The following is a 25,519-nucleotide window of genomic DNA, read 5'->3' as shown; positions in this document are numbered from 1 at the left end:
AACAGAAGATTTCTGCGTGATTTACCATGACACTTTATCTTGAAAAGCTTCGATATTTCTCAGACGGAACAATGAATCTCAGATAGGACTGCCAGACTTCATTAACGAATCAATCTAAGGTGAAGTGATTTAATTGTCCCATTTTACGACTTGACTGATTGATTCTTAAACATTTTTGATATTTTCCTTCTTGAAGGTTCCTTTGTGTCCTATGAAGCATATGCATATTTCATGTGCATATTTATATGTACTACTGACTCACAAAAAGTGAGGAAAGCTATTTTTTAAAGGAATATAAATTATACTTTAGACCATGTCAATGATTTTTTTACTAAGTTGACCTTTGCACTCAAAAGAATGTTTTTATCTACATAAGAGGAAGTCATATAGGATGGTAAGAGATTGTTGATAATCAACCTCAATAATGAGTACAATGTAGGTTGATGTGTTAAATTATTTTCACAGGAGAAATCGAGTTTGCTACAACAGTAGCATAAATTATTAAAATGACGATTATACAATACAATTTGCACTCAAATGGAAGGCTGAAGAGCTCCGATTGCATATAGATGGTGAAGTCAACGGCTGTGACTTTAAAAAATGTGACTTATATCAATTTCAAATACCTAAAATTTTATATGAATAAAACAAAGCACACATGCAATTTCGACATTAACTTGCTTCATACGACATCTATTGGTCAGTCTTTTAATGACGAAGACATTCATAGAGCCTTCAATTAATAAAAAACATCTACGTAAATGAAGAATATTTCATTAAGATTAATGCATAAAGTGGCTCCCACTTTGGCTATAAGTTTCATGTTAAGGCTTAATCTACGACAGAAACTCTTCAAAAAGATCAGCATAGACATTTCAATGAAAATTATTGAAGAGACTCTAAATGTACAAACCAGGCAGATAGGGTGGAACAGAATAAATTTTCTCCCAACATCTTTTGCTATGATTTGATGTAATTTTTAACTCACTATGATGTCATTGTTTTTATTTTCATTAACAGTAAATGACTTATAATATATTTTTACTTTTCTCTAACAAATCAATTATGTACAGATAAAACAGTTTCCTTTATTTTAATAGTTATTTCCCTTTTATTTTAAAGTTTCTTTTGCTCTTTAAGTAATTTGTTTTTTATTCTTATTATTTCACTTAATCACAAACCACCATTAATATTTGTTTAAAACCTGAATTTGTGATCTCCATTAGGTAGAAATTATTTTAGAAACGAAATTAAGCATGCACCGCCTTAGTCTTCTATGGATATCATGTGTATATGATGAAAAAGAATCCTCGTATCATGGCATGTCAAATTAAGACACTCATAACACTTGTTTTGGTCGAGTGTTGATATAACCAGTTGTGTTAGTGTGTTTTTAGGAATTATTCATGCAATTATACAATTAAGCGGAGATGGTTTGGAAGCAACCACGCCAGTAGCAAAATTTCAAGCGAAATACAAGAAGAGGGCACTTAACGACGAGCTTTTTATACAGGGCACAGAAAACATGTTAAAACAGTGGATCATTTGACAGTCATCAAATTACAAAAGGGGATCAGACAACCACCAAACTTATTCCTGATAGATGGAAGTGCAGATTTGGACTTTTAAGAATAGATATCGTCGCTGGCTTCTTAATTGTTTACCGTCGATATGACCGAACACTTTTAATATTATTTTAATGGAATCAGCCGACTTTTATGGGAATGTAAATATTAATCAACCATTGATAAGAGTTTTGCTGTCTTCCTTCATTTTCAACATTTTCTCTACTATGGGGAAATCATTAATGATTACTTTATACTAATCTTCATTTTGTTCAGAAAACTTTTTAATTTGTCGATACAGATACAAACTGTGAAAAGCATTCTTAATCGATCCTTAATCTTATATAATTTATTCGGTACTCCCTTAGTGGTATTAATTCAATGTGGATCCTGAAAATTTCGAAAGATCTTTTGGAGACCCTCAATTCAAGATTATTATCAGAAGATATTAGCATTAAAACCTATGATTTGTCAACACTGTATACTTTTATTCCCCATACCCAGTTAAAATCCCGACTCGAAAACATTATAAATAGTTGTTTCCCCAAAAAGGATGGTATACCTAGGTACAAATATTCTTTATATTCTACAAATATAAAGTTCTTGGTAGAGATTCTTCATTTCATACTTTGTAAAAAATAACTCCAAATCATCTTCCAAATGTACAGAAGATGGTTTTAAAATGCTTGAATTTTTTATCGACAACATATTTGTCCAGTGTGATGGACGCGTTTGTCAACAAACGGTCCGCATTCCAATGGGAACAAATTGTGCTCCTTTACTTGCTGACCTATTCCTTCACTCTTATGAGGCTGACTTTACAGCTGATCTTATCCGAAAGAATGAACATCGTTTATGTAGATCCTTTAATCTTAGTTTCCGCAATAAAAATGACGTGTTATCGTTAAACAATTTCAGTTTCGGAGATTTGATACATCGCATCTACCCCAAAGAACTTGAGATAAAGGATAGTGCATACACTGTGAAGTCAGTCTCATATCTTGACCTAGACTTTGAGATCGATGGTAAAGGAAAACTATTGACCAAACTTTACGACAAACGTGATGACTTTTCATTCAGAATTGTCAATTTTCCTTTCACCTGTGGCAACATCCCTTCAGCACCAGGGTATGGAGGGTTCATATCACAACTCATACGTTATTCCAGAGCTTGCCGTAACTACGCTGACTTTTTGTATCGCGATAGACGTCTTTAAATTAGGCTTCTGGAACAGGGTTAAATTGGTACAAGATTTAAGTCATCACTACAATAGTTTTATGGTCGTCATCATGAACTAGTGGATTCAAGGTGTCATGGTTTTCCTTCCCTCTTTCGTCTACCCCGGACTTGATTTTTTATGAGCAACTCGGCGGATGTTTACAGAAAAGCAGAAGACGCTTACCCTAGTCCGAGTTGCTCATTTAATTTTGGTTCTTCGTATATATTATTTATTTACCTTTTTGTTTTTGTTGTGTTTGTCTGTTTTCCATGTTTGGTCTTTTTCCCTGGATTACATTCTTTTGATTTCTGCTAGAAAAATCTTGGTTCCCTTGATTACTCTTGTATATTGCACCTTGTTTCATGATTGTTATACTTCGCCGATAGACCACAATATCGATGGTGGTAAATCTTTCGATCTTAAAATATGATCGCCATAAACAATGAGCAATACTTTGTAACAATAACAAAACCAAGATAATGATCTTCGTTTTCATGGAGGTGAAAGCATCAAAGATTCACTGAAGATATCTCAGTCAGTTATTGTAAATACTCAGAGGATATAAATAGTATTAACAATAATGTTAATCGTTACATTTGTTTAGCATTCCTAGTAATTATTGTTCTCTTTCCAGTTGGGTATAATGTTAGCATTAGCAGTAATTGTCACTGATTTTCCTTTCCAATTATTGTTTGGTGTATTCATAAACTTACAACCTTTTAATGAATTTTGAGTAAGTCGGAAATTGGGTAAATGTAATAATTATCCGCTACAAGTTAACGGGTTCTGATTGGATCTCTGTTAAAACGTTAGCTTGGCATCTTATTTGTTGAGCTCTGCAGTGACAACGCAGACAAAGAAATGACATCGTGTGATTTTAACGTTTTGTAGATTAAGAAGGATAATATCAAATAAATAAACATTGGACAGTGATTAATACAAAATAATTAGTCAAATTCAGCCTCCCAGAACCGAGATTGTAACACATGGCTTAAAACAGCGAAGCAGGTAAGTGGTTTTTACTTCAGATAGTTTACTAAACATACGATGTTTTCAAATATAAGCAAAATAGTTTTTTTCTGTATTATCTCGGAACTTAAGGAGAATGGGAGTTAAGGAAATATTTCATTTTTCTGTGTTTCTTAATAAATCTTGTTTAATAATTGTAATGGTTATAAAAATCCTGAATTAAAAACAAATGGCACTATATAAAATTCTAGTTATGTTTGTACGTTTAGGGAACGTTAAGTCTCATTTAACCTGATTTTTCATCCACTGTAAAGGATTTGATATTGTTAAAACTTTTATAATTATGTTAATATTTTAGAATTTTTTCTAAAATAATTCAAACAGCAGAAGATTAATTCTTTCCCCGATGAGTTGAAAAAATAAATGATCTCTTTATTCATTTGTAATCAATATACTTCTTCTTCTTGTCCTTTACGATAGGGAACATGCAAGATACAGTCAATCCTACATGGATTTTTTTTTATTCTATCAGAAGTTACATTGGACACTATTCAAGGAGGTCATATTTAGACTATGTGAGTTTTGGGTATACAATGAATCATGAGAAAGTTATCATGTATTTTTGTTAATTGACATACTATTTTGTGATACAGTATTTCAGTTGGTCAATGTTAGCACACTTCTATTGAGACGCTTCATTATTTGAACTGTATAGAACTATGTGTTTAAATTTATCACGAAAAGTCTTTGTAATTATCATTCATGTAATAAAGTTTAATATCTATTTGTATAAGTATATAAGTTATACAATATATCAATTGTCCTTTTTTTCTTGCTTGGATGCTCAACAATAGATTTATTTCTTTACTTATATTTGCTTTTTTATTAGTGTAAAATGGTTGACCAGAAGTCGATCAATTACGATTTTATAATATTTTATGAAAAGAATATTTTAACTTGTACTTTACAGCTAATATGAGTGGAATAAGTGTGCTGCATTGTCAAACATTTGTTATAAATGTTATAAATACAAATACCATAGCAAAGATATAAATACTATACAAATTGACAATAGGTGAAAAAGGTTACAAAAAGTATTTAAAATCTGTATTAATGATTATCAACGATTGACGGACAAGTCGTTTTTTTTTTAATCTTTCATGCCTGTTTATGAAGCGAACATATAAACTATCAGTAACGATTTGAATTCTCTCTAATACCATAACTACGATTGTATTAATACAGGAATGAAAGAATCTAAATAATACACAAATCTTGGTCGGTAATTTGAAAATTAAGTTTATTGAAACATTTTCTACAATGTGTTCTTGGACAATATATGCAAGTATAAGGTAGCCATTATACGTCATACAACAGTTACACAATTCAACAAACTAGGTTAAGAAAGCGAGTGGCCGATAAATCTAGTTTATCACCAAGCTCCAAACAGCCAGTGAGGTAAAGCGGGTGACCGTAACTGCCGTTACCGTCATCCCAAGATGGAGGATGGAAATTCGGGTATGAATATTTTTCTTTAATAAAGTTGTCTATTCAAGATATTCAAGAAAATAAATATGACAAATAGTAATTCATCTATTCTCGATATTTGATACGGGAAACATACGAGTAAAATGTATGATTAATTAGAAATACCAATGTAAAAATATCGGCGGGATGACCGTAACAGAGGATGTGGGATGACCGTAACTGAACAAGAGACAGATGAACAGGATGACCGTAACGGGTTTATTTGATACGAAATACCAGAAATACGAAACACTGGCAAACAATGTACCGAAGCATCAACATAGAAAGACAATTCAAAGATATCAGAATCAAATTCATGGCTATAACGTGAAACAAGGAAAGATCTAGAAACTTTGAAAAGGAGGGGTGGCAGCCGAGGTTCCTCAGAGAAAAAAAGGGGCGCTAGGACATTATTTACCATTTTTTGTCGATTTTACACACATGGAAATGACAAATGCACCTCCATGACGTTATATATATACACAGTGTAGCTAGTAGAATATATATATATATATATATATATATATACAAAGTCAAAAGGAATCTGCCAAACAGCAAACTTACTGGGTATCGGATCGTCCAGTCATGACGATGCAGCACAAACAAAAAAAAAATAATTATATAAGTCTAAAGGATTGTACAACGATACCGATAAAGATGTTAACACACTATAATAAAGTATATAATGGGCAAACTTTCCAGTCAACAAATGACCTTCTTCAGTGCCTTAAATAAACTGAGTGTGTATGAAAGTAAATGGTCTGTGAACATAACTCACCTGTGACGTATAACATTTTACCGACAGTAACAAAGATCTTGAACATTGTGCTATAGACACACGTTGTGTGTTGATCTTGAATAATGAACTATAAAAATAAAAATATTTACAAACACTGTTATAAGAAACTATACAAAATAGGAAGAACTTAATGTTTTTTGTTAATTCCGTGTGGGTGTAAAACACGGAGTTCTTTTATCCGAAATCCCTCCCGCTTCACTCTCTGTAGATCGCTCCAGATCGTGTTTTGTTCCACGATGAAGATTTTCATTTTGTTGAAATCATCGAGGCAGTGGTTAGGTAATCTGAAGTGTTGACTCACTGGGAGTAAAGGCTTTTTTGTTAGGTCGCTCCTGTGTCCGTTCATGCGCTTGTGAAAAGGCTGTTTAGATTCACCAATATATTGAAGGCCACAAATGGGACAGTGGAGCAAATATACTACATTAGCACTCTTGCTGTGCACGTTGCAAAATATTTTGTAGCGTTTCCACGTGACTGTGCTGGTGAATGATGATGAGTGGTGCATTTGGTTGCAACATTTACACCTTTTGTCACCACAGGAGCGACTATCACCTGGAGTCAAGTTGGGCTTAGATATTTCAGCCCTCACAAGTAGACTACGCAAACTGTCTGGCTGTCTGAAAGCAATCATAGGTGGTTCGGGAAAGACTTTGGATAATGTTGAGTTTCTCTCGACAGAGGCCCAGTGCTCACGAATGGTGTTGTGCCTGTTTTTAAGGCAGGGGTGGTATGTTAGAACACAAGGGGTTCTTTTACATTTTTTCTTTGCCTTGTATTGTAACAGACTACTTCTTGGGATATTGTGAATTTTTTGGAACCCTTCATTGATGGTCTTGTATCTATATCCCCTTCTTCTTAAATTGTTCTTCAGTTGACCTAGACGTTTCTTTAAGGATTCGTCATTTGAACAAATGCGTCTTAGCCTAAGAGCTTGACTGAATGGTATACTCTTAGTCAGGTGAGATGGATGACAGCTCTTAGGCATAAGATATTGATGTGTGTCAGTTGGTTTTGAGTATAGGTCCGTGGAGAGCTCTCCCCGATAAGGTGCTGGAGGTATCGAGGAATGAGATGCTAGTAGCAGATGTTTCGTGAGTGAACTTAATTGAAAGATGTTGATTGTTGGCACGAGCGATAAAATTGTTTAGTTCTTCTTCGTCACGTGTCCACTTCATATCCACGTCGTCAATAAACCTATACCAGGACAGAGGCTTTTCTGTAGAGGATTCAAGCAGTTCTTTTTCAAATTTTCCCATGAAAATGTTGGCATAAGACGGAGCCATTTTGGTACCCATAGCTGTGCCATTTATTTGTAAGTAATGGTCTCCATTAAAAGTAAAATTGTTCTTTTTTAAAACCATAGTGAGCAAAGCGACTAGTCAGTAGGTGGAACTTTGACCTCCCGAGAGTCCCATACTTCTCTGCAAGCCTCGATACCATCAGAGTGAGGAATGTTGGTATAGAGAGATGTAACGTCCATAGTGACCAGAGTGGTGTTTGGTGGAAGGGGATTCAGAGCCTGCATCTTCTGTAAGTAATCAGTCGTATCTTTTATAAATGATGGAAGTTTTTCAACATGTGGACGTAGATGAAAGTCCACGAATTCCGAAATTTTCCCTGTTGGATGGCCGTTAGCAGAGACTATATGTCTACCTGGGTTGTTAACTTTGTGAATTTTGGGGAGTAGGTAGAATCGACCAGGTTTAGGATTTTCAGGTTTGAGATATTCAAGAGTTTTAATGTCAATGTGGTTATTATCGTACATTTTGTTTAACTCAGTGTTTATTTCGTCCGCAAAGGATTGAATGGGGTCTGTTGTTAATTTGATATAAAAACGGTCGTCTTTATATCATATATTATATATACGTCTAAATATGTTTAACATCACCAGAAGATGGTAAAATTTACAATGAATATTTCGAATAACTGATATCCTTTTTCAGCATAAAACATATAAAACTTTATGAGCATAAAACTCACAAAGTTAAAAAAAACAGATTCAGAAGCTGAATCACGTACGCTGTGGGTGATTGTACCTTTATCAAAGGCACACATAAGCAAATGATAAGGAGCCTGAATGAAAATAAGAAAGGGGATCTTTTTATCAAAATTAAAAATAAAAATTGACTGTGGAAAGCAATTTAAAAAAATCGAAATATAGTAGTACGGCATATTGATGTGTATCATGTAGTGCTGTACCAGCCTTAGACCAAGACCTAAAAATGGATTATTTTTTCTCGTTTATTCAATCTGGAGAAGTTGTTTGTAATTCCTTCATCCAAAACCTTTCCCGAGACACTTTTTTACATTTTGACCAGTTTTTATTATGTTCTATGATCGTAACAACAATATGTCCGGCGGATCTAAGATGGCGACTTAGAGGGAGGTCTGGTTTATATTTGTAGTCACTGTGATGACCATTCATACGCCTGTTGAAAAGTTGTTCTGTTTCGCCAACGTACTGCATACCACATCGGCACTGGAGAAAGTATATGGTATTTTCGGTTTTGCAAGTCTCGTCGCTAAAAATTTGTTGACGGTTTGTCGTGCATTAGCAAGTATCACAGTCCTACTGTAGTGAGCAATACATTTAGCGATATGGGTATGACAGAGCCGAATAAATTCTTCTTTCTGTATGTCTTCCACTACATTGCAATTACCTAATAGTGCGCCATATAGGCTTTCCTCATCTAATGGTCAAAACAGACAAAAACGTTTAACGGAAAGTTTTCTATGATAATGTCTTGCCTCATATTCTGCAACATCTGAGTAGCGGGACAGTTGTAACAGGCATGTACATACATGTACACATCACTAAATTTGGGAGACATATGAATACATGGTACTGCCCTTCTGCTGTTTTAGGTATATCAGTTATGAGTTAAAGTATAAACAGGGAAGTTCTGGTTTCATGAGCACTACGGGAATATTTGAGGAAACGGGAAATCTCAACGGACGAGAGAAATTTCTAAATCAGATAGAGTCTGTATCATTGTTCACTCTACTAAGCCAATTTTCGGTTTGAACCTTATCGACTGCAGTCCTCACAATTGATTTCCATACTTATTCGGCAGGAAAATACCTTTAAAAAAAAGTCAAGTAATCTTCTAGTTTATATTTACTTAGAATGTCAATAACATCGGGTATAAATAAACTCACAATGATTTCTTTTACAGTCGACGAAATACGAAAAGTATTTTTGTAAAGAAACTGTTTAGAATAAGAATTTACTATCTAAATTACCAAGTTTCTCTAGAATATACAACTTTCGTCTGTCAGTCAATATAGGTTTGAATGGGGTGAACTCCTAGCATACTACGACAAATATCAGATCTCGTTGTCTTTTTTAATCCAAGTATGAGCTTAACAACAAAATGTTGAAATTTATCAAGAGTTGAAATGTCAGTCGATTTAAGTTTCGACCATACGTTACATCCAAATAACACAGTTGATAATATAACAGTTTTATATAAATGAATTGATGTACAAGGATTACCCTCTTTAACGAGAAAATTGGTCTAGAAAACAGCGTATTCTTCCCTTTCCTGCACATACTTTCATGAATTTATAAAGTATATCAATTTTAACATTATTCAAAACCTATCTTTTACAATACAGCGTTTATCATTATGGTAAAGTACCAACTGTCATCACGAAATATTTTGTTTCTCACGAAACAGACATCTCTTGTCGCATGTTACGATCATCCTCTCAGAAAACGCAAGAATCTTGCAAAGTCGGGAAAAATAAAAATCGAATGATTTCACACGACGTATGATTTAAATTACGTCCGAGAATTTTGAAAGGCCTGTATGCAGCGGTTAGTAAGAGAGGAAACGAACTTCTTGAGTTAATCACATGTAAACGGTATTGGTAATTATTTTTTTTGTCTTTGAATTATAGCGATGGCAAATATGGGTATTGCGAATATTTATTGATTTTTTCTACATTTAATCATATCTCAAAAGCAGTAAGTTAGTGGTGGTAGTTCATGTAACGTTTTTTTTACGTTATGTGATATGAACGTTTATTATGATAATGATTCTGGTTTAACAAATCAAATACCTTGTTTTGTTTAAAGTTGCATAAACTAAAGAACTAATCTAACCGAAATACTGTATACGTTTTCAATGACCAATAAACGGTCAAAAAGTTTAGAATCCGATAACATAGATTACGTATCTTTTATCGAATTAAAGAGCTTTGTTCGATTTCACAAAAATCCTAAACCTTTGTGAGGTGTAAAAAGAGTCGTACGATATGACATGACAGCACTTCGATATTTTATGACGTCTGAACTTACGACAAATTTTACCCCATACGATATTTTGTGGAAATGACTCCAGTATTATAAAATTAGTCTACGTTGACTAGTGAGAATCACATTACCTCGTTTGAATAATTCGTAAGATAACATATTTTTCGTTTTGTTCGTGAAAGACATTTTATGTAGGTTCATAGGCCTTAACTGTCACGATCTCTAGTTTATGTATCATAAATGCAGTTTTTTGTTGGAAAACTATTGTTTTCAAGGATACCCTCATAGTAACTAGTTTGCATGTAATAAAGTAGGTTTATCGACTGCTGAATTTAGTTTTCGTGCAATAATGCAATGTGTGCGTTCGTGAAAAATAACATTCTTGAGATGGTTCCCAGTAATACGGATAGCGTACGGTAGTCAGCAGTTACAGCCTTAACAAGGAAGTTCTGCATCAAGAAAATAAATAAAAAATCAGAAATTGACACTGATTAGGACCATAAACGATTATATATTTAGGCGTTTATTTTTATCCATCAAAATATAGACTCGCGTCTTTAATGATTTCCTTTCATTTTTTCTTTTCACACAATATTTGTATGGAAAAGTTCGAGAAATGTTTCACTTGCATGGGAACCAGAGTAATATTTTCATTCCACAAATTTCTTTCAACAATAACTCCAGATTACCAGTGACGTCTTCTGTATTTTGATTGACTGATAGGATAAGCGGTTATTTGTTTGCCTTTATATGTTAGTGCTCAAATTTTAAAAAAATACATTCAATATAACGATAATAGGCATGGTGAATATATCAACACAACAATTCCACCGGGATGAAAATGTCAGCTCAAGGCCAATGGGTCTTTAATGAACGACGAGAAAGCCCTCACACCACAGGGTAAGCTGGAGCTGGCCCCAGGAACAACATTATACACAGGTATAACATAAAAATAAACTAAAATTATTTCCTTCGAATTTCTTTTCTGATCTTCGGACACAAATGCACAATAATTGAGAAAACTAAGGTCACTTCAATTCATTGTTTGAATTTAATTTCATAAGCGGCTATTAACACGTATTCGCTGGTGACCTGAGTCTATATTTTAGCGATCCTAGGGTCCAACAGGAATCCTGATTACCTTTCTACCTGCTGTTCAAAAACCTAGTTTGCCTAAGATAGGAAAGGCAATCAGTTTTTCAATTAATGCAAAGCTGTCATTTGCGTTAAGTTCGGCGTGCATTTGTCAACGTCACAGGTTATGAATTAAAATTTCCCGACATCCATGGAATATATTTCCGGACTTTCTACATATTATGAATCAGACCCGCCATCAAAACTTAAAAAGATATAACATGAGCTGCTGGTAAGAAAAGAAAAAAAGTATGCTGAGCCTCACGGTGCTCGCTTCTACAGATATTCCACATTTCCGTACCGTACTACGGGGCGCCGAATGGGACTCTTATGGTTTTGTACTCAAAATTCAATTTTGTACAGACAAAAGTGAATTTTGTTCAACAAAAATGAATTTTGATTAACAAAATTCATAACACACTACAAATTTTCAATTTTGTGTCACAAAACTCAATTGTGTGTAACAAAAATCTAATTTGAGAGACAAAAGTCTATTTTGTGTTACAAAATTGAATTTTTCACAAAAGACAAAAAATTAAGTTGCATCCTACAATAAAACTGTTTTGAAATTACTAAAATTGCGATAAAACAGGTTTTAAAATACGCAATTTTTCTACTTTCGATTTATTGGGATTTTCTCCCGACATCTTTCAACTCAACTATATTTAATGCTTTTTGCCCGACCCGTTAATCGCAACCGAATTTGTTAAAATTTGACAAGATAACTTGTATTAATGTATTTGTCCCAAATGTTGATGGAAAAAGAAATGAATCGTCAGATAAGCTAAGAAAATCATATTAGAAATCTGTGGTGCGGTGAAATTTGTTAATCTTTCCAAATCGACGAAAGATTATTTTGTTCCACTATCCCTCACGATTTTTTGCCAGATACTGATAGATTCCTTATTTCATTCCAATTCTATTGATGTATGACACAAGAAATTCGGTTGAGTGGAACAGGTCGGGCGAGATGAAAAACAGACATAGTACGTGTCCAACTTTCGTTTTGCCTTTTGTTTACAAATGCTCAAATGATCTATCTTTAGATTCAAGATTCAGTGACTCAGTCGGTTATACGATTAGAATATCCGATATTTCTTTCACTTATGTGCTTTATTATAACGGTGCACATTCGTACCTTATCCACTGTATTGCAGTGAATGCTTTAAGTTTGTAATACACGTGTACATGATTCTGCACATTTTGAATTTATTTGCATATCCAAAGAATTCTGTAAACTAATTTGCGTACAAAATTTACTTTTGTGACACAAAATTGAATTTTGTCTCACAGAATTGAATTTTATCTCACAAAATTGAATTTGGTGACACAAAATTGATTTTGATTACAAAAAGATAAAGTCCCAATCGGCATCCCGTACGTACGCTATATTAGTTTTTTTTACTGTTTTTACAGTCATATTATGAGTTGGTTTACTTTGTATAGAAATGACTCTATCTGATTGTTTGACAGGAATGATATGCTTGCCATATTCACCGCAATATTTGTCATCAGGACCCTTCACGGGAGGATATTTTTCAAAGGCAAACTGCCTAATTGACCCCAGCGAAAATTAACCGTATGAACATGTATGATACGAAAATTACAAATTAAGCGGTCATCACCATGGTTTCTTAGAGTTAAACTACAATCTTGACTTCTAACAGCTCACGCTGAACTTGATTTTCGGCCTTAGAGTCTATAAACTATAACTATACTCGGCGTCACATAAATAACATACTATTAAAATTTGAATAAAAATATTTTCTACGACTTTACTGACACCTACCGTCGTTTAAATTGTCTTAAATGATTTGCTCATTCGTTTAGCCAAACGGCTTTACGTGACGCCGAGTATAGATATACTTAACACTTTTCAAACACCCGTCAGCTATTACGGGAATTTTTCTTTCAAGCTAAATTTTCATGTTCATTGCACCCTCCTAAAGAAGCCGATATCATATATCAATCGAAAGAATAGAGCTTTATGGAAATGTCGGTAATTTAAACTTGCTTCCACTGTTGTGTTGTTGCTTTCCTATTTTCAATTTGCATTCAGTATATGTTCACTGTAGCTGACGTCTTTGCACATAATAGATTAGGATATTTTGTCTTTAAACATGTGCACCTAGACTTAGTTTCAATTTTTTATGTCATTTTTCAAACAATTAGCATTCGTGTTGTTGCGCGTTTATAAGTGTCTTTTAAGTATAATCAACATTAAATAATGGTCAATGCTCTAGCACTGAAAAAAAACCTACACCGTTCAAATAAACACGTTTCAGACAGTAATACATATTGATGCTCATAATGCTTAGTCTGTATTTTGGTATTTGCTCATACAAAATGGCGAGAACTGGTTCATGTATTTGGCGCCAGGACATTGTTTATTGTATCAATAGGCGTTATAAAACAGAAAAAAGGATCACTCATTTCAACACTTAATGACTGTGTTAATGCATAAATCTGTATAAATGCACACTCTGTTAAATGCTTAGAGTTTTTTTTTTAAATTTGTTTTGTTTCCTAAGTATTGCTTCCACATTATATGCTTTTTGTAAAAGTCTGCGTTTACTTTGCTTTAAGAGTAATCAAGTGAACCAAGGTTATAGCGGTAATCAAAAGAATGCAATCCAGGGACAAAGACCAGACATACACAACAAAGAACACATAGTAACTAAAGTCATCCACACAAAGCAATGAAAGCAAAGGAGCAACTTGGAATCCACTAAAAACTGGGAGCATGGACCAGGTGCACCGGTAGGGTGATCGTCCTCTGTTTTCAAGAAACACCCGCCGAGTTGCTCATAAAAAGTCAAGTCCGGGGTAGACGAAAGAGGAAAGGAAAACTATGACACGAATAAAACAGTTTTCATGGCTCTGATGGATACACCGTAACGATCCACGAGTTCATGATGAAGACCATAAAACTTCTGTAGTGATGACTTCAATCATGTATAAACATACCCCTGTTCCAGAAGCCTATTTTTTAGAATTCTAAAAGTCTGCGTAGTTTCGGCAACAACGTATGATTTGTGATATGAACACTCCAAACGCAGGTGCTGAAGGGATGTTGCCACATATGAAAGGAAAGTTGACAATTTTGAATGAAAAGTCATCACGTTTGTCGTGAAGTTTGGTCAATAGTTTTCCTTTACCATCGATTCTTAAGTGTAGGTCAAGATATGAGGCTGACTTCAGGGGTTCCCCTTTTGGGTCCAGGTTATACGCTGGTGCATTTGTTGCGTTTCCCCGTATCCGTTCTTCTTACCATCGAAGGATATCAAAAAGGAATGCCTGTTTGCTTCCACAGTTAACATTTCAAATTGTTCATACGATACTCGTAGGTGGATACCAAACAAAGATGAAATACTTGAAGCCAATACCCTCTGTGATAGACGCGGATTTGATCAGATCGTGTCTTTGGTCAGCCGCGACTTGAAGATTAAACTTGCGCCTATCCATTTGTAACCCAGCACGGGCTCGGATCATTGATGCTTCAAAGATCCTCCAAATATCTTTACGTCAATTTAATTCTTTTAATGCTGTTTTAAAGTGTTTTGATAATAGGCCTTATTATATGTGTGAACAACGCAGTAAGTCGTCTAGACTGGCTTCAATACCACGGACATCTTTTCATTTGCACAAAATTAACGTTTGCCAAATAAAAATCCTTCTTCAAAATATTTCGATAAAAGGCCTTCTTGATTAAACTTGATTGTCACATGCAGACCTTGGCTGAAGTGTTGGAATTTTTCAGTGAATAACATTTTGAAATTGATAATTAAATCATTTCTTATAATTAAATTACACTATAACAATAAAGTTAAGTTGAAAATGATAGCACCCGTTATTAAGCTAGGATATTGTGGCTGCGAGCAAATAATTCGACTGTATTTTAGATATAAACCACTGAAATCCCCCAAAATCTTTCGTAAGACAGTGTTAACCAATCCATTGCACGATATGAGTGACACTGACCATCAGCTGACTGTTCCTATACTTGGTTTAATTGCTGTTTGTGGCGGACAAATTGTCCCCTTCAGAATCCCTCATAGTCAACTGGTCATTTACGTTTGGGGTCCGCTTTTGCCCAAGAACACTTCCATGCCAACATTCTATTGTCATTTTCATTTGATTTTCTTGACTTTCATTCAGTATTTTCTTTGTATAAGCTCGGGTAAAATTGTATTCAGAATGTAAGAGCTTTTTAGCGGTGCTGGGTTAGGAACTGATTTTTGGAGTACCGTGGCAATGAGCACGTTTTGAGAAGATCTGTGTTGGTGTCCAACAAGCACTAGTTTGAGATGACTATGTATTGAAAAATTGGAAAACAGAAAGAAATTTAAAAAATACAATGTCAAACTACAAAAAACTTCCGTAAAACATGCTTTTAGTACTGATAAAATGTTTTGAAATTTGTTCACGATCATATTTACGGACTTGAATTTTCCATGCCTCTTCTTCACGATCACTAAAGTGCTATTTTGTCTTATTAATGAAAAATTGATTTTGATAAATGGACATTTAGAACTTGTAATCTGAAATGAGTCAGGGTGAATATGTAAACCAAAATAAATAAATCTTTGTTTCGTTTTCATTAAAAAAAAATACGTGGTTTGTTTACATTGTTTTGGAGTTTAAACACGCAGGGGTGCCCCATGCCTTAAGCGAATATGTGAAAACTATTTGGTTTTGGACGTTTGGCTATTACTTGGAAATATAGTGTGCATGTGTATATGACATCATTTTGACAGACGTTCATTTTTCCAAAACATGAATTAAAATACAATAATAGTAAAACATGAGTGATTTTACGTGTGATTCATCGATTATTTGTTATTCACGATCCTTAACATCTTCCTTTCACGATCAAGTATTCGGCTGTTCACGTTCATTTCTCTTGCTCGACTGTGTAACAGGCACAGGGTCTCGTTACAAGACTATATATAGGTCACATACATTAGCAGGGCCCGATATCTATGAATATCCATTACCAGTTGTTTTATCTGGTTCCGGATCTAATCTGGTTCCCTGGTCAATGAGCGACCCGAAGATCGCTAAATTAATGTACCTCTTTTAAATAATATCATACACATGTCTATGCATTTTTTTTTGCTTGTATGAGAACAGGAAGTTTACATTAAAAGTTGAAATGATCGGTTAGCATTGAATTTATGTCATATTACCTATTTTCCGATTCAAACACAGGGGCTCATTAAAATTTACTATATACTAGTTCATTACATTATACATAATAAGGACCCCAATATCTATACATGTATATAGCGACTGCCGGTTGTTTAATCTGGTTCCGGGTAACCTGCTAAAAGTGTTGATTGAAAACATTCGGGTCATCACGGTTACGAAAGAGTACGTAATTATATCAAGGGAACCAAGATTATAGCGGAAGATCCAATTTTAGAGCATATCGCAATTGTGCCATTTCGGATGTTGGAAGCCAAAATCAGTGGCAGAGAATATTTTACGATTAGCGACTTTGAAGACTTCAGTCTTCAGTCAAAATGTTGCCTTTTTTTCTAAGATAAGTGACATTTTTATTTCGTTTAGTACTGACCAACCATTCAAAAAACTAAAAACACGTTTAAACCCAAACTTTTGTCTGAAATAAGCGACTCCGTAAAGTTAGCTATATGATTTCGGAAATGAAATCCATGTCTGTCAAGCGTTCTGCTATACATCTAGATACATAATATTATCTTGTATTGTCTATTGTGTTTTTTTCTTTACTAATATGTGTATAATGTTGAAAATAAATAAAAATCATTTTAGGCTACCTTACTCCAGCAGTGCTGGAGGTTGCAAACTGTCTCGAAAGCTATTTCAAGGCTCAGTGCCTGTATGGAGAAACGGAATTCCTAACCGAGGATTTTATTTACACTGGCTCCACGTTCATTTTAGCGGAAAACGTGTTACTAAGTTTACTTCTTTTTTTTAGGTGTATTTCAGTTTTTTTTCTGTGTACCTTCTTAGATTTTTTTCTTGTCTGTCGGTTTTATGTTAGACATTCTAGTCGTGTGTATTTCTTGGACTTCAACCAGTTAAATGCGATTACCCCAAACCAGTAACAATGAAAATATCTTTTTGCTACCGTACCTTGCAATTATGTTTACAAGTGCCTTGTATTATCGATAAGTCTTTTCCGTGTGAAAACGCAGATATTTGCTCCCACTCTCAAATATTTAGCCCGACTAGTATATATCACATATATTTGGGCTGCATATGTGAAAGGGAGCAAGCACCTGTGGTAAAAACGCCATTTCCCTGATATCGCTTTGTGACGTTAGTTCACTGTTAACGTCACTGAACAGATATTTGAATGTGAAAAAAAACAAGCCGTGTCACTGAAGAGAAAAAAAAATGAAAAATGTGGCGTGGCACTGAAAGGTTTAATTGTTGTTTTCGTGATAACATATATACTCAATACTGTTAGATCCGGTTTGCACTTATATGTGGTATTTGCAATACATGACGGACTAAGAGATTTCTTAAAGTTATTGGCTATCATTTTACAGAATATAAAATATTGCTTTTGTAGCCATAGCAGTTTGATTTTTTTGCAAAAAGTAGATGTAAGTTTGTTTTAGCAGGAAAGGATTATTTTACTCTTTAAACGTTTGATTAATATAATATTTTCAAAGGGGATGGATATTTCATTCTCTAGGCTCTTTTTAAAATTTCAGCGGAATTTGTGCATGCCTCAACATATTCAAAAGACATTAGCTGCATGTTAGATGGGTAGTCTCTTAGCATCGCTCATATTGTACATTTCCGTAGTTCATAGTAAAAACTAATATGAGACTTAGTTGATTAATTAATAATTACTGTTTGTATGTCAAATATATTAACAAATCAAACGGAAAATAATTGTTCAAAGTATTATTATGGACGTCATACATGTCTTTCAGTTCTCATTATACAGATGGCACTCTCAAAACAACCTCAAAACCAGTAAGTGTCATTCATAATATTCCATGTTATGTTCATACACACACAAATAAAGAAAGAGCAAACATTAAAATAGTCTTGATATATTTAGTCATGCTATATGTATTTATCGCTATTTTGTTTAGAATTCCTTTTATCTTGCTATACGATAATTTTCAATCTAAGAATGTAAGAATGAAAATTATCGCTAGTTTCTATGTCCTCGCGTGACATACAAGCAACAGCGTAGGAATATTTGACGACCCAAATAACTGTCTGTTTGTTTACTGCATATGAAATAATGGCTAATTTGTGGCAATATTTTCTAGTCTACAATGGAAAATAATTAAATATAGTAACCTATCCGACTAGAATGAATAAATTCCAAAATTATTCCACAAATTTTAAACGCGACCGTCATGGTTAACCGATTTTTTTTTTAAATGATGTGAATCATAGCTGCACAATATACGTGACATCACGTAGCACGTCGCCGAAAAATAGCACCGAAAGGAAATTTTGCAGCGCTTATAAAACTTACATATTTAGGTCAGGAAAACTGAAAATAAAAGAAAACTAATACCTTACAATTCAGCAAAACAGCGATAAACAGATTATTAAATATTTTTTTCAACTCGCGGGATTTTCTCATGCTCATCTCTTTGAAAAAAATAATAAATAATCTAATTATATTGGGGAAGTGAAAACGGGAGCGCAACGAGAAAATAAGTGAATTAGCCTACACCACCTTTCACATTGATGCTAAAATAAAGAAGCGCTGAGGGTCAGTTATATAAGATATGAATCGAATAGTGTACTTAAGTTCACCTATCATTCATTTACCTAAATCAGGTAATTAAACACTAGAAGAATACCGATTTGCATAAAATCGAAACTATACGGCATCAATTAGTTTAAACATATTTTATTTGCGTAATTATGCAAAAGGATTAGACACAAGTTAGACAAACTTATTAAGTCTTCTCTCATATACAGTGTGTAACAACACATATTGAAAGCAAAAACAATACAATAAATATATAAACATAATATTGACATGATATAACTAGCAAATATTGTGATGATGTGATGATGTATGTGGTTGTTTTAAATATACTTACAGTATCAATGATACTGATTATACAATATGGAACCTCTTAGATCCTTTTATATAATTATATACATGACTAAAAATTATTGTATTTTGCTCATCGGTAAGAGCCGGGTGACCATACGTTAAGGTACTTAAATTTACTCGACAATTTTCCGGCAACCAATTTAGATTAATAAGGAGTCTGTTTCTAACATCAGAATAATGAGGACATTCAAAGAAAAAATGATTTGAATCTTCAATACTAGCACCACATCGGCAGGATGGATCAGCTATGATGTTAACTCTCGAGAGATCATAATTTAAAAAGGAGGCCGAACATCGTATTTGTGTTAAAATAATGTTTAATTTACGATTTCCAAACTCGAAATATTTAGGAACTCTGTTTGTTGAATTTGATTTACTCCTCTTTAATTCATTTTTAAATTTACCTATAGATTCAATGTTACGAGTAGACAAATTGAGTTTATTCCATAACCGTATAGTTGATGGTAAAAACGAGCCTTGTGTCAAAGACAGTCGACAAAAAGGATGTATCAAGTCATTTCCATTACGTAAGGGGTAAACTGTTGTACTCTGAATTGTTGGTGGGATCAAATTGTATAAATATTCTGGAGCATTATTATGTTGAATACTATAGAAAAACTGTAGTTTTCTTCTTTCACGTCTTTCTGCTAGAGTTTCCCATCCGATTTCACTATAAATGATTTGTGCACTAGTAAAGATTGGAAGTCCAGTTACTATTCGAGCAGCCTCTAACTGCAATTGTTCAAGTTTATTGCAATAACCCACGCCCATATTGTCCCAAACTTCACATGCATATTCAAATAACGGTCGAAAAAAAGTAAGATATAGTGATTCAAGATTCTTTCTTCCTAAACTATACTTAAGTTTCCGTAGTACATTTAAATGTTTCGATACATTTTTGATTATACATTCAACATGATTATTCCATTTTGCATAGCTACTAAATGTTACACCTAAATGTTTATGCATATCTGTAACTGGTATATTTTTATCATTAAATACAAAGTTTATTTTGGGAGTTTCAATATTAGAAAACAACATAATTTCCGTTTTGTCAGGATTTAAAGACATGAGCCATTTTTTGGACCAATCACTTAGCTCTCTGAGGTCATGACCAATCACTGTCGGCATCACTTTCGACTGGAAACCAAGAAGAAACATGTGGCCTAAAAACATCAGACATTTCTTTCTATGAATCGATGGCGTATATGCTCTGTGGGTTATTATAACAACAAAGTATGACGATAATAATGCATGTAAATACATTTAGTTCATAAATTTAAAAAAACGTAATCGGCAGTACTGTAATTTTCATCACTCATGATCCTAAAGAACGTCAATTTATAAAAAAAAAGTTACTAATGTTTTTTTTTTACTACCGACTAAAAATGAAAGTAATCATAGATCCCTGCCGGTACACCTGGTCCATGCTCCCAGTTTTTTGTGGAGTCCGAGTTTTTATTACTTCGCATGTGTTATTTTGGTTATTTCACGTTCTTTGTTGTGTTGGTCTATTTTCCATGTCTGGTCTTTGTCCCTGGACTACACTCTTTTGATTTCCGCTAGAACCTTGCTTCCCTTGATTACTCTTACATATATACAAAAAATCAGCGGTATGTTAGGTGGTTGCAATAAAGTCGAAAACTAGGCCTCTTTTTGGAAAAAAATTGTCGCTCGCATAACTATAACCCTAATAATGGCATCAACTACAGTATAATTGGGTATATCCCTCACTGAAAGATTAACCATGGAAAAAGATATACGAAAAATATTGACATTAAATGAGCACTTTAATATATATATATATAAAGATAAAGGAATCTCAAGTACTTCAAGACTTACACCTATTACATCAAACTACGAAATTTGTAACTACATTCTAATGAAAGAATAATCTAATGAAATGCTTCATTACACCTGTCAAGATATGTGGTAAAAACGGCCTAACTGAAATTTCCATTGTTATTGTTGCTGAACTAAGTTGGAATGATTTCTGCGATAAATTTTCGGTGTTACGATATACATTAATATTCCCCGATATAACACCTCACGTAAGACATTTTAACTAAATGGAACTTAGAAAAAAAATAGTAAAACTATCAAAGTATCTATTTAACTTTAAAATCTGCCTTAAATATAGTATAAATGCTGTCTAATTCAAAATGCAGCGTACTAATTATAAATGAAAAGAAAATGTTTACTCAACGTCATTGTGGGGATGGAATTAATAAATGTCATCAAATACTGGGGACATTTGTACAAATACAAAAAACAAAAAAAGTATCTCTTTTTAAATCATTTTTTTTCTTAATGCTTATTGTTATAAAACGATTTTTATGGTACCGAGAAATTTATCACATTAATTGTTTAGAAAAGAAACTGCAGTTACTATATATACTTGTTGAAAGAAACAGAAAAGTAGATGCTTACTTCACGTTATGTTTAGTTACTTTCACAACCATTTAAAGAATTATAGCCATAACAACATCAGTCAATTCTGTGGCAACTATGAATATTAGCGGAAAAAAAATTCAAAATTTAATCATTAAAACAAATGTTATTGCAGTACTATCTAATTTTTGTTGGCATTAAGATTTTCCGACAATTATTTATGCTGTATTTTGCATTATTCCTTTGTCGTTCTTTCGCCGAAATCATGCGTCTGCTTTAAAAAAAAGTTTGTATTCCTCAAAGTTTACTCACTGACATCGTAGCCACAAATATAATGTGAAATTTATTACCCAAACAACAAAAACTTCTTTGGGTAAATTAAATTAAATCAAAAACAGAGAAAAATAAATTAGATTAAGTGTGAAGAAAAACTACAGGATATTAATCAAAAATATACAGTGTCGACATCTTTATGCTAAAGAAAAATGAAAAACACTGACAATTCACATGAGTGTTTTGTAAGCATTATCATTTTACGACCTAGAGATGCCACACAGATTTTTGCTTAATAACAATTCTTTAAAACATTTAAAACGAGACGGTGGCTATTGCATAACATAAGAATAAAGAGTGGCAAAATGTGAACAATAAATAACACAAGACTAAAGAGTGGCAAAATGTGAAATATAAATAACACAAGACTAAAGAGTGGCAAAATGTGAAATATAAATAACACAAATGTACGATTAATCTCTAAAATTACATATTAAAACTGTCTTGGAACAATCAGTTTTTGTAAGGAAATACGATGATTTTTATCTATTCTGATCTGATGAACACTAAATGTTTTTAGCTGTTTATTTTTATAATGCACTTCTTATCTTCAGTATGTGATTTTGTATTACTTTTAAATGAACAGTTCCTTTTTGAAAACTGTTATTACACGTAATTGTGTTCCATTTGCCAAATATATAATCACTCAATAACCACCCTCGCTATTATCTCATCGTTTCTACTTCATATTCCTAACATATACCATACACATACAAAAGTTTGCCCACCGTTATCATTGATATCTTTTGTAATGAAGGATTGGTATTCATCCTGATCCTGAAATTACGCTGTCCGTGATGGAAATGTTACACATGGAAGTAAATGATGGTCACATTTCGGAAAAAATATATATTCAAAATAATAAATTTGTTGTTTTCTAAATAAGTAATATCTTCAGAAATCAAACTTTACCATGAAATAGGGTATTACAACCAAAATCATTTCAATCGTCATGAAATGTCGTCCTCAATTCATACGATATTGAAAATCCTAACGGAGTAACAAAAACTTTGTACTGTGTATTCTTTGTTGTTATACACTTCTTAATGTTAAATTCAGTTAAAAACATCCTCAAAAACTTGTTTTCTCTAAGAACCTATCATTCTTCTATAAAAACCAAATCTGACATAAGGAACCAACCTCAAATCTGACATAAGAAACAAACCTCAAATCTGACATAAGGAACCAACTTCAAATATGACATAAGGAACCAACCTCAAGAAATGTAGATAATCATTACAGATAAGCCTTTTTCAAGCTCTCATGTTTTTTGGCCAATTTGAATTTTAGTTTCGTGTCTTTCTTTGTTTGTGTCATTCAATTGTTTTACATTTTTTTCACATTTTTTGTATTTATTGCATCGCCATCCATAATACGCTTAGATTATCGTAATTTTAATATCACTTGTATTCAAGTTGACCTTGACTCAACTATGTTCAGAAAACTACTTCATTTAACTCATTTAAATGATTATTTAAAGCATCACTTGGATTTTTCTGACAATATCAATCACAAAAACGAATTTATTAAAGATAAAGTAAAAAGCCTTTTATTCATCCTTTTTTTTTTATTTCGCAAGAGTAGTGCATATTGCAAGTTATAATTATTTAACCGGCAATAATTTATTTGATCTGACTGCATTTAATTGATAATAACGTTATATAACTCCTTTCCTCTATCTATTAACCACATGCATCAATTTCCATGTGTTATATCATATGTTTTAGTGATTGAAATTAATTGGTTGAGGCATCAATGATACCAAGCACGCATGAAAACATGCAGGGTTTACGTTATCTCACTTTATATATGTATTCAATTAAACACCCTCCTAATCAGAGTCTACGTTTAATAAATAATTGTTGGAAAATCTGAAAGGACACCGTTAATTGATTTTAAAGAACTTTCTGATTGCAATAGTTTTAGATTGCAGAATGAACTCAGTAAAGTTAGATCTATGCAAGATATGTATTTGACTACCAAGACTTACTGCCTTAAACATCAACGAGTTCCATACATTGTGATATCCTCTTTGCTGTTTGTAATTCGGATATAATCATATCTTTTAAGTGCCATTCACCTTACGAACCAGATGGTAGGTGAAAGAGTAATTACGGGAACCAACATTCTAGCGGAAATGTAATTCAGGGACAAAGACCAGACATGGAAAACAGACAAACACGACAAAGAACATAAAGTAACTAAAATGATACAAGCTAACAAAAGTTAATGAAAAGTACAATGTAGCGAATCAAATAAAAAAAAGATTACTCATAAATACTGATTATAGGGGAAACAAGACGTCACACAAAAAATAAAAGCACTAGCTATATGATCTGCCTTACAAAACCGGGAATGACATCGGGTGCTTTGGAAGGGTGAGCGTATCGATCTGATCCGCCACATTGCAAGTGACAATTATCCAGTAATAAATTAGCAACGATAATGCAAATTCCGCGACACGTGGCAAACACTATTGACATTAGCGGTAATCATTAATTGTTTTTGCTAATTATCATGTTGTACGCGTAGTAGATAACTTAGAAATGTAAGAAATATCCTATATTAACAAAATCAGATTATAGTAACATAAAACATAGGTCATTATCAATTATTTTTCTTAGAAATTTGAGATTTTGATCTTGAACTTGATATCACAAAGCAAGAATTATGCGATAAAAATTAGGGCAAAACATTTACCTGAAAATTCCAAAAGAAATAAAATGTATATCTTTCTAAACACATAAATATGATAGCATGACGTTTCTAAATATGAGATATAATGAGTTGACAAAAAATGTAATCGAAAATAATAAACATTTATTTTAGCCGGATCTGCGTATAGATGGTCGTGTAACTCGGATATAGGACATAATAAAAAAAACCATTTAATTAATTATAGGATAAAACTCAAGATAAAAAGTGTGTGACTACTTTCTGATGAAGATAAACGATCTGACATCATTATAAGGATGGCACTCATCCAATTTAGACGTACAATTAACTTAAATGACCAGGGCCAATTGACCGCATATTAATTTCCTAATGTAGTCTGGCAAGGTTACAATCGATTGATTAAATCACTTGAATCTGTCAGATCTAATATGTAAAAATCAGGAATCCGGGAATTATCATATTTGCTATTTGATGGACATTATTTGTTATAAAAAGGAGAAACGAGAACTCTATATTAAAATGTCGATATATCTATTGAAGAGCTTATGGATTTATATACATG

At 33.2% G+C, this 25,519-nt stretch overlaps 1 protein-coding gene across 2 annotated transcripts in view; it reads left to right on the top strand.

Annotated features, from left to right (window-relative positions):
• Nucleotides 1–3,409: 3,409 nt before the first annotated feature.
• Nucleotides 3,410–25,519, top strand: part of LOC148623097 (oxytocin receptor A-like) — a 36,625-nt gene continuing 14,515 nt past the window's right edge. Inside the window, exons 1-2 of one of the 2 annotated variants that reach the window (XM_088573621.1) lie at nt 3,638–3,792; nt 7,443–7,609. The gene's annotated coding sequence lies outside the window, so the exon portion shown is untranslated. Of the gene's footprint in view, nt 3,793–7,442; nt 7,610–25,519 lie in introns of both variants that reach the window. The other variant, XM_088573620.1, reaches the window with a different exon arrangement.

Source organism: Perna viridis, chromosome 3 (assembly GCF_037379345.1).
Source record: "Perna viridis isolate PV_CMFRI_1.1 ecotype Kerala chromosome 3, ASM3737934v1, whole genome shotgun sequence".
Lineage (NCBI taxonomy): Eukaryota > Metazoa > Mollusca > Bivalvia > Mytilida > Mytilidae > Perna > Perna viridis.
The sequence above is the reverse complement of the archived record's forward strand: the minus strand, read 5'-3'. Positions and strand labels throughout refer to the sequence as shown.